This window comes from Bison bison, unplaced genomic scaffold (genome assembly GCF_000754665.1).
Source record: "Bison bison bison isolate TAMUID 2011002044 unplaced genomic scaffold, Bison_UMD1.0 scf7180017863955, whole genome shotgun sequence".
Lineage (NCBI taxonomy): Eukaryota > Metazoa > Chordata > Mammalia > Artiodactyla > Bovidae > Bison > Bison bison.
The window spans coordinates 819,903-830,833 of NW_011494527.1; the positions used below are offsets into that span (position 1 = coordinate 819,903).

Consider the following 10,931-nt stretch of genomic DNA (forward strand, 5'->3'; position numbering starts at 1 on the left):
TGATGCTAAAGCTGAAACTCCAGTACTTTGGCCACCTCATGCGAAGAGTTGACTCATTAGAAAAGACCCTGATGCTGGGAGGGATTGGGGGCAGGAGGAGAAGGGGACGACAGAGGATGAGATGGCTGGATGGCATCACCGAGTCGATGGACATGAGTTTGAGTGAACTCTGGGAGATGGTGATGGACAGGGAGGCCTGACATGCTGCGATTCATGGTGTTGCAAAGAGTCAGACACGACTGAGCGACTGAACGGAACTGAACTCTGTCTAGGTTTGTCATAGCTTTCCTTCCAAGGAACAAGCATCTTTTAATTTCATGGCGGCAGTCACCATCCCCAGTGATTTTGGAGCCCAGGAAAATAAAATCTTTCACTGTTTCCACCTTTTCCCCACCCATTTGCAGTGAGGTGATGGGACCAGATGCCATGATCTAAGTTTTTTGAATGTTGAGTTTTAAGCCAGCTTTCCCACCCTCCTCTTTTACCTTCATCAAGAGGCTCTTTAGTTCCTCTTCACTTTCTGCCATTAGATTGGTATCATCTGCTTATCTAAGGTTGTTGATATTTCTCCCAGCAATCTTGATTCCACTTTGTGATTCATGCAGCCTGGCATTTCACATGATGTAGTCTGCATGTAAGTTAAACAAACAAAGTGACAATATACAACCTTGTCATACACTTTCCCTAATTTTGACCCAGTTGTTCCATGTAAGGTTCTAACTGTTGCTTCTTGACTTGCCTAACAGATTTTTCAAGAGACAGGTAAGGTGGTCTGGTATTCCCATCTCTTTTAAGAATTTTTCCAGTTTGTTGTGATCCACACAGCAAAGGCTTTAGCGTGGTCAATGAAGCAGATGTTTTTCTGAAATTCTCTTGCTTTCTCTGTGATCCTGGTAGTCAAAAGAAAAAGAAGAGAACGTGCCCTCTGGTGGACTGGCAGAGCCTAAGATGGTGCTGAGCAGGGTCAGGTTATGCATGCTAAGAGAAGCACAGCAGGAAGAGGAGACCTGCAAGTACCTACAAGAAGGTTGAGGTATCATGTATGGGCTGATAAAATGTTTTCCTCTACAGCTGGGTCTAAGAAGAGCCACTACTAGAAATGTCTACTATATAGAGAGAGGAGAATATATATCTCCAGGGGACAGCCAGGTTTTAGTTAAGGCAAGACTTAGAGATAAGATCCCAGTCGTAGTGTGAGGTAATCATGGTTTGTTTAATTGGTGGACTAGGAGTTCCTAAAGATGCAGTAAAATGATTTGGGGAGAAGAAGGAAGTAGTATTTAAGATTGTGCCAAGGACAAGTTAGGCATTGATTAATGAGAACAGGGATGAGCAGGAAGGTGAATTTAATTCTAAGTTTCTTTTAGGATGACAGACATCTGGTTTACTTGGCTAGAGGGTGGCGCCCTCTAGCACCCCAGGCTTTAGGTGCCCCTCATAGCAGCAGCAGCAGCAGCAGCAGTGGGAGCTCCTCACTCCCAGCAGCAGTTCTCATATCTGTTTACTCAGATTTTTCATCATAATGATCAGTCTCAGCCCTTTAGAAAAAGACATTTGGATGTATAGCTTACAGTTCTTATATTCTAGACTGATTATCTCTAAGAATTAATCATGCATTCCTCATGGTGCTTAAAAATCCATATAGAAGAATTTCTCTATGGATTCATGATAATTAGCAAAGAAGTCACTGAAGGTGACAGACGAGAGATAACTTGGTCTGGATGTTGTAGAGGTCCTTTGCAGAATTTCCCTTGCTTTTTGAAGTGTAAATTTCTTCTATCTATAAAGGCAAATTCTATTCTCAATGCAAAAATAGAATTACTTTCTATGCGTAAACTTATCTCTCTGATGCCCCCTACTGTGGTTTCCTGTTAACCACAGAAATATATCAAAACCTGAAAGTCAGCAAAGCTTACAATTTCTGGAAGAGTACTTTTTCAAAGACTGGGTCATTATTTAAAATAAAATAAAACAAAAGCCTTACTTAACTCCCTGGGTTATAAATTTGTTTTTATGAAAAACTCTGCAAAAGAGTTTTAATCAAAGTAAATCTTTTTCTCCTTAGTCTTAGCACACAGTACATTAAAACGCATAAGAACAGGCAACAGGTGAAGCTTAGTTCTTGAACAACTCCCTGTCTGCCTGCAGATCTAATACTGAAAATTATATTAAGTTCAAGGCTGGGAAGAATTTTCTTCTTGTTTCAAAGCTCTTCCATATCAGCCTCTTACCAACACTTCTTGAGATAATTAATACGATGACACATGCAACAGAAACTAAGAAAGAGGGTATAATCAGTATTTCAAAAGCAATTACTCTTTTTAAGGAATCTAACATTTTTAATAAAATTATTTTAAGACAAATTATCAGGGTCTTATAAGCACTTAATTCTTGTTCAAAATAGTTATTTGCCCCTTCCCCCAACACCAAACTGGGAAAACTTCAGAACATCCTTTTCTGATTTCATTTAAAATGTATTATTATTTTATATGCCCCAAACCTACCAAATGAATTTGCTTATACAACAGTGAGTATAGGAATGTGTTCTACTTTGGAGGAGTTTTTACAAATGTGGAATAGGCCCAACGTCTGTTGCCATGTAACATAAAGAAATTGTTTTCAATGATTACAATTTTGTGATTCGTAGTACTGCCTCAATGGTTTTGCCTGTGTGTGTGCTCAGTCACTCAGTCATGTCCAACTCTTTGCAAGCCCATGGACTGTAGCCCACCAGATTCCTCTGTCCATGGAATTTTCCAGGCAAGAATACCGGAGTGGGTTGCCATTTTCTCCTCCAGAGGATCTTCCAGATTGAACCCACATCTCCTGAGTCTCCTGCTTTGGCAGGTGGATTCTTTACCACTGAGCCACCTGAGAAGCCCGCTGCTGCTGCTGCTGCTGCTAAGTCGCTTCAGTCGTGTCTGACTCTGTGCGACCCCATAGACGGCAGCCCACCGGGCTCCCCTGTCCCTGGGATTCTCCAAGCAAGAACACTGGAGTGGGTTGCCATTTCCTTCTCCAATGCATGAAAGTAAAAAGTGCAAGTGAAGTCGCTCAGTTGTTTCCGACTCTTAGCAACCCCATGGACTGCAGCCTACCAGGTTCCTCTGTCCATGGAATTTTCCAGGCAAGAATACTGGAGTGGGTTGCCATTTCCTCCTCCAGAGGATCTTCCAGATTGAACCCACATCTCCTGAGTCTCCTGCTTTGGCAGGCAGATTCTTTACCACTGAGCCACCTGAGAAGACTAGCTTATTAAAAAAAAAAATTAATATGTATTGTTGCTGAAAGTTTTTAAGTTGCTAAATCCAGTGATCAGCTCCCTGTCCTCATGTCATTCAACTGTCCAGCAGCATTTAATGCAGCTGGTCACCCCCTCCTCATCTGCTCTCTTGGCTTCTAGGACAGGACACACCCAGGCTCTCCTCCTACCTCTCAGTTTCCTTGGCTGGCTCCTCTTTGTCTCTTGAATCTCTTCATTTCAGGATGCCCCAGGAGTCAGTGTCTGGTCCTCTTCTCCATCATGTTCCTTTGATGATCTCATCCAACCTCATGGCTTTAATTATCATGTATATATGCCCATGATGCCCAAACAAGGCCAGTTCTATGGACTTGCAGCCTGTGCCCCCCTCAGGAGGACGCCATACTCAGCTAATGCTCTGTTGTCACAATTTTGAAAATTCTTAGTAATTATTTAACAAAAGGCTCACCCTTTCATTTTGCCTTGAGCCCTGTAAATTAAATGTATGTCCTCCTCTCAAATGTATATATCCCAACCCACTCCAGTGTTCTTGCCTGGAGAATCCCAGGGACGGGGGAGCCTGGTGGGCTGCCGTCTATGGGGTCGCACAGAGTTGGACACGACTGAAGCGACTTGGCAGCAGCAGCAGCAGCCATCTCTCTAGACTTGTACACCTAACATCTCAACCTGAGTATCTAATAGATAGTCACACTTAGTAAGAACAAAACTGAACACTTGAATTTTCTTCCTCAAACCTGCATCACCTCTAGCCTCTCCAGACTGTTAGAAACATCTTCATGTTTTCATTTGCTCATATAAACACTTTGGAATTATTTTTGACTCTGCTGCCTCTGTCATGTTCCACAATCAATCCATCAGCCAATCATGTTGTCTCTGTCAAGACATTTTCAGCATCTAACCATTATTCACCACCTCCACTGCTGCCATCCTGATCTGAGCCACAACCGGCTTTTCCTTGGATCACTGCAGGAACTTCCTACAGGCCTAGAGTCTATGCTCAACACAGAAACCACTACAGCCTTTTTAAATAGAGGCCTGCTCACATCCCTCCTTCAATCAAAATCCTCCAGTGCTTCCCTATTTCAACCAGAGTAAAAAGGACAAAGTCTTTATCAAACCACCTCCCCCGCCCCACCCCACATATACACATTTCTCCAGGATCTTGTTCCACTGCCAGCACTATTCCTTACCCTATTCTTTGACCTCCTCCCCTATTATCTGCTTCTCACTCTCCACTCAAGCCATTTTGGATCTCTTGCTCTCCCTTGAAAATGCCATCATCTTCAGTTCAGTTCAGTTACTCAGTCATGTCCGACTCTTTGCAAGCCCATGAATCGCAGCACGCCAGGTCTCCCTGTCCATCACCAACTCCTGGAGTTTACTCAAACTCATGTCCATCGAGTCAGTGATACCATCCAGCCATCTCATCCTCTATCGTCCCCTTCTCCTCCTGCCCCCAATCCCCATCAGGGTCTTTTCCAATGACTCAACTCTTTGCATGAGGTGGCCAAAGTATTGGAGTTTCAGCTTCAGCATCAATCCTTCCAAAGAACACCCAGGACTGACAGCCCTTAGGATGGACTGGTTGGATCTCCTCGCAGTCCAAGGGACTCTCAAGAGTTTTCTCCGACACCACAGTTCAAAAGCATCAATTCTTCAGCGCTCAGCTTTCTTCACAGTCCAACTCTCACATCCATACATGACCACTGGAAAAACCGTAGCCTTGACTAGATGGACCTTTGTTGGCAAAGTAATATTTCTGCTTTTCAATATGCTGTCTAGGTTGGTCATAACTTTCCTTCCAAGGAGTAAGGGTGTTTTAATTTCATGGCTGCAATCACCATCTGCAGTGATTTTGGAGCCCCCCAAAATAAAGCCTGACACTGTTTCCATTGTTTCCCCATCTATCTGCCATGAAGTGATGAGACCAGATGCCATGATCTTCATTTTCTGAATGTTGAGCTTTAAGCCAACTTTTTCACTCTCCTCTTTCACTTTCATCAAGAGGCTTTTTAGTTCCTCTTCACTTTCTGCCATAAGGGTGGTGTCATCTGCATATCTGAGGTTATTGATATTTCTCCTGGCAATCTTGATTCCAGCTTGTGCTTCTTCCAGACCAGCGTTTCTCATGATGTACTCTGCATATAAGTTAAATAAGCAGGGTGACAATATACAGCCTTGATGTACTCCTTTTCCTATTTGGAACCAGTCTGTTGTTCCATGTCCAGTTCTAACTGTTGCTTCCTGACCTGCATATAGGTTTCTCAAGAGGCAGGTCAGGTGATCTGGTATTCCCATCTCTTTCAGAATCTTCCACAGTTTATTTTTTCTAAAGGCTGTTTCTTCTGCTAGAAATGTTCTTTCTTGGCTCACTCCTTTAGATTTTCTAAAATTCAATGAATTCTCTAGACCCAATGTGAATATCCTACTTAAAACTGCAAACTACTCACTTCTAGAACTCTCAACGCCCCTTATCATGGCCATACTTTAAAAATGTCTTCTACAGCACTTATCACCGTCTAATGCAGTATAAAACAACACTATGTTTTGCAACATAATACACTATAATGTGTATACATATGCATATAACATATATGTATATACCATATGTAGTATTTTGCACATATTTATTAATTTGTTTATTGTTCATTGTATCTCCTTTCTAAAATGTAAGCTCCACTAGAACAGGGATGTATACTAAGAACCGTATCTTGCACACAGTAAGCATTCAATACATATTTGCTATTAAATGAATAGCCTATAATACAATCCAAATTTATCATGGAAAAACTTTAAGCAAGGGATTTCATCAACATGAATTTGAATTAGTCATTTATATAGAGCTCAAGTGATCAGCGTAAACTCCCTCCCCAATATTTAGCATGATGCAAAAATAAAAACTCCCCTTCAGTTGTTCTTTATTCAGTTATTATTCACACAAATGCTACTCCCCTCAACTGTTCATTATTCAGAAAAAATGTTATTATTCTCCAAGATGGTGTAGTGAGAGTGAGTGGAACAAGAATACAGTAAATCACTATTAAGTGGGATGCTCCAAGATTGGATGCAATAATGATGCCAATTTAGTAGCATCTGCTACAGGAAAGAAATTTTGAAGTAACTAAGTATAACAACCTCTTTAACGTCCTAATACAAATAAGCTAATTACAAGTCTGTAGATAGTAGACTTCTCTGAGAACTAATTATTCCTGCTGAGTAGTAAGGCAATCATTCATATGAAGGAAATACAGCTTTTCTTAACTTTAAAACTTTCCAAGTTTCTTTTGGTGGTGAGAGGAAAGGGCTAGATAAGCCACTATTATTTAAACAACTTTGAAGCTAACTTTTTTGGTGATTTCAGAGAAAAGTTACAGAGAAAGTTGCAAGCTTGAGCCTAATGCTACAATGTGGAAAATGCAAATGAGCAAAAGAATGCTCCACCTCTCTAAAGACAAGTCAGGCACAAGGCAGCCTGAAGCAGGCCTCCGCAGTGTGTCCTGTCTGGTATGAGGACAAGTGTTATCTAAAGGGTCAGTTCAGTTCCGTTCAGTTCAGTCTCTCAGTCGTGTCCAACTCTTTGCAACCCCATGAATTGCAGCACGCCAGGCCTCCCCCAGTAGTCATGTATGGATGTGAGAGTTGGACTGTGAAGAAAGCTGAGAACCGAAGAATTGATGCTTTTGAACTGTGGTACTGGAGAAGACTCTTGAGAGTCCCTTGGACTGCAAGGAGATCCAACCAGCCATTCTAAAGGAGATCAGTCCTGGGTGTTCTTTGGAAGGACTGATGCTAAAGCTGAAACTCCAGTACTTTGGCCACCTCATGCAAAGAGTTGAGTCATTGGAAAAGATCTTGATGCTGGGAGGGATTGGGGGCAGGAGGAGAAGGGGACAACAGTGGATGAGATGGCTGGATGGTATCACCGACTGGATGGACGTGAGTTTGAGTAAACTCCGGGAGTTGGTGAGGGACAGGGAGGCCTGGCGTGCTGCGATTCATGGGGTTGCAAAGAGTCGGACACAACTGAGCGACTGAACTGAACTGAGGCCTCCCTGTCCATCACCAACTCCCGGAGTTCATCCAAACTCACATCCGTCAAGTCGGTGATGCCATCCAGCCATCTCATCCTCTGTCGTCCCCTTCTCTTCCTGCCCCCAATCCCTCCCAGCATCAGGGTCTTTTCTAATGAGTCAACTCTTCGCATGAGGTGGCCAAAGTACTGGAGTTTCAGCTTTAGCATCAGTCCATCCAATGAAGATTCAGGAGTGATTTCCTTTAGGACAGACTGGTTGGATCTCCTTGCAGTCCAAGGGACTCTCAAGAGTCTTCTCCAACATCACAGTTCAAAAGCACCAATTCTTCAGCGCTCAGCTTTCTTCACAGTCCAACTCTCGCATCCATACATGACTACTGTAAAAACCATAGCCTTGACTAGACGGACCTTTGTTGGCAAAGTAATGTCTCTGCTTTTTAATATGCTATCTAGGTTGGTCATAAAGGGTCAGTGTAGGGCTATATTTCCGCCTGTAGTTTAATGGGATTTCAAAAAACAGTATCAAGAATTTATGTGGTTGGAAATGAAAACCTATCAAGAAAGGTTCACAAATTTAGGATGATCCCCTCTGAGGAAAAGAAGAGGACATTTCTTGTCTTTAACTCTAGCTCTTAAGATTATTTTGTGCAGCATCCTACAATTTACATTTTGTTTCCAGATACATCATCTTGTTTGTGACTAAGCTGGTTAACAAGTTAGATAATAAGAAAATAATCAAAATGAGTTTTTCCATTTTAAATGAGTTTTAAACATAATTTTAAATAATTTTTATAAGTATAGACTTCAGATATATTAAATTTCAAAATTATTATCAAGGCATAAAGACTTTAGCTTTTTATTACAAAGCACAGATGGTCCTCAGTTTTAGACATGGTTACAGTTAAAGGGAAATACGGCAGAGCTAGCTGACTGGCTGTGCCTTCAGGAAGCACAATCTGTCCCTGGAAGTGTCCACAACTCAATTTCATTGTAACAAACCCCTTGGCAAGCCTGAAAGGAGTATTCTTCCATTATAGTTAATAAAATTGCTTCCTGTTTTATAAATATTCAAGGATTTTGTGACACAATAAAAGGAGAGAGACAAATACATCATTACAGTAAAATGTTCTGATTATTATCACCAAGTCTGCACAGTCTACTCTGGGAATAAACTCAATTTCCCTGCGGTGGAATCAGAGATGGTCTTATGAGAGAACTGCATCTTAAAGAAAAAATCATCACAACACCAGAGGACAGGAATAACAGGAGAATTGGAATATTTGATTCAAATTGTAACTAAAGTACTAGTATTTTCTATTTTGAAACTTTTTAATCCATAAAATTAAAATGTAAGACTAGGTATTTGATGCATTTTAAATTTTAAAATCATACATTAAGGAAAATGAAAAATTACAAAAATTTAAATATAAATCATTACCAATATCAGTTGCTGGCAGGTAAAACAAAGTGTTACAAACTAACATAAACACTATATGAAATAAAGAAAATGTAACTAATGATGATAGAAGATGACATGTAATTTAAAAGAAAGATGTCTCTTTACGTGTGTCAATTGGTCTTTATTAGATAGTGAACTGATTTTTGTGTACATTTTTTCAGCTGCTGAAAAAGCTCTGATTCTAAACTAGTTGGAAGATGATATCATTGCTATTAGCTAACTTCAAACATTTCCTTTTTACTCCATCTTCAAACGATCTCTGTCTCTGTCTCTCACTTACTTTGAGGACACATTTTCAATAACCATTTTCTCCATGGGTTGCAATCTTTTTATTGACATCAAGCTGTGTTCTCATTCTTTTAGGAGAGGTATCACACGTCTCTTTTGGCTTCTTTAGTCTCATGGGGAGCTTCCACACAGTTTCCTGCAGTAGTTTCAGCACTGGCATTTTCATATTCTATTGGTTCAGAAGTGCCTGGAACTCAAGCATTATTCTTCCAGCAGAAGCTTCTCCTTTCAATTCTCATTAATTCTTCCTCTTAAGAATTATGGAGACAGAGAAGAAGTTCATCTAAGCAAGTAAAACAGTTTGATTAGAAACTGTAATGCAATATAATATGTAAATAACTCAAATCATAGAAGTTTTTAGAATAATGATTTTATTCCAACAAAAAATACTGATCTTCTGGACCTTAAAATATCATAGTATATGAAACACTAAAATTAAAAAAAAAAAGAAACTGATATTGCATTTACTAGCTTAAAAGTGAAATGTCATCCACAGAATACAAGGCAGACATGCAGTTCAGTCCTGGCATTAAAAGAATCACAAATCCAGCAACCTGAAGTAGTTCAAATAGAGATCCAGATCTTTACTATACTCTCTGAAAAAATCCCCAAGGTGAAATACTTATTTAAAAACTTCATCAAAATCCACTTTCTTTATCCCAAATGCCTGGAACACATCAAAAGTCTTCTTTGTTCATTACCAAAGCTCTCAGAACTTCCATTTGAACCCATATGGGGTGAATTTGTGTGTTCCCATTATCCTTTACCTTCCAGAATTACCATGTTATTTTTTCACTTGTAATCCCTTTCCCATGAAGGTCCCCTGGGTCCTCAGCTTAAGGATGGAATGGGAGGTCGAGGGACTTGTTGTTCAGTTGCTAAGTCCAACGATTTGCGACCCCTTGGACTGCAGCATACCAAGCTCCTCTGTCCTCCACTAACTCCCAGAGTTTGCTCAAATTCATGTCTATTGAGTTGGTGATGTTTTCTAACCATCTCATCCTCTGCCTCCCTCTTCTTTTTGCTTTCAATCTTTCCCAGCATGAGTCTTTTCCAGTGAATCAGGTCTTCACATCTGGTGGCCAAAGTATTGGAGCTTCAGCTTCACCATCAGTCTTTCCAATGAATATTCAGGGGTAATTTTCTTTAGGATTGACTGGTTTGATCTCCTTGCTGTCCAAAGGTCTCTCAAGCATCTTCTCCAGCACAATTCAAAAACATCAATTCTTTGGCACTCAGCCTTCCTTATGGTCCAACTCTCACATCTGTACATGACTACTGGAAAAATCATAGCTTTGACCACATAGATCTTTGTTGGCAAAGTGATGCCTCTGCTTTTTAATATGCTAAGTTTATCATAGCTTTCCTTTCAAGGAGCAAGTGGCTTTTAATTTCATGGCTGCAGTCACCATCCACAGTGGTTTTAGAGCCCAAGAAAATAAAATCTGTCACTGCTTCTATTTGCCATGGTGATGGGACTGGATGCCATGGTCTTGGTTTTTTGAAAGCTGAGTTTTAAGCCAGCTTTTTCATTCTCCTTTTTTACCCTCATCAAGAGGCTCTTTAGTTCCTCTTTACTTTCTGATATTAGAGTGTTTGCATATCTGAAGTTGTTGGTATTTGTCCCGGAAATCTTGATTCCAGCTTGTGATTCATCTAGCCTGGTATTTCAGGACTTGATGTAGGTCCTATATTCTCTCAAGGAGCAAAACTACATTGAGAAGGAGGAAGACAGAGGAGTAGCCTGAGGACACAATGCTGAGGGAGGTATTATTTTTTGCATTGTTCTTTTTTTTTTAATTTTATTTTTAAACTTTACAAATTGTATTAGTTTTGCCAAATATCAAAATGAATCCGCCACAGGTATACATGTGTTCCCCATCCTGAAC

At 40.5% G+C, this 10,931-nt stretch overlaps 1 long non-coding RNA gene across 2 annotated transcripts in view; it reads right to left on the reverse strand.

Moving 5' to 3' along the window:
* Positions 1-8,117: 8,117 nt before the first annotated feature.
* The window catches only part of LOC104984229, a 20,521-nt gene continuing 17,707 nt past the window's right edge, over positions 8,118-10,931 (reverse strand). Inside the window, exon 3 of one of the 2 annotated variants that reach the window (XR_824724.1) lies at positions 8,118-9,325. This is a non-coding gene — a long non-coding RNA (uncharacterized LOC104984229). The remainder of the gene's footprint in view (positions 9,326-10,931) is intronic. The other variant, XR_824727.1, reaches the window with a different exon arrangement.